The following is a 342-nucleotide window of genomic DNA, read 5'->3' on the forward strand; positions in this document are numbered from 1 at the left end:
TGCCTGGAGGTGGCGGCAGGGACCAGGGAGGTGCCTGGGCAAGGCCCAAATGCAGCAGTAGACAGTCCTGGCCTGCAAGAGGTCCAGGAGGGGAGGGGAAACAGAGGTACGGAGAAGGGAAGAGACTTGCCCACATCACCCAGCACAGCTAAGTTCTTAGAAACCCTAGAGAAGTGGAGCTGGAAGGGAGGTCACATCTAGTCCAACCCCTGCCAGAAGCAGCATCAGTATCCAAACCCTCCTATAAACATCCATCATCTCCGCTCTTAATAAAACTATCGTCTGCCCTGACACCCTGTGCCCTCTTATCTCTGCTCTCCTCGCCATTCAGGTCCCAGCAAT

Source organism: Alligator sinensis, unplaced genomic scaffold, assembly GCF_000455745.1.
Source record: "Alligator sinensis unplaced genomic scaffold, ASM45574v1 scaffold811_1, whole genome shotgun sequence".
Lineage (NCBI taxonomy): Eukaryota > Metazoa > Chordata > Crocodylia > Alligatoridae > Alligator > Alligator sinensis.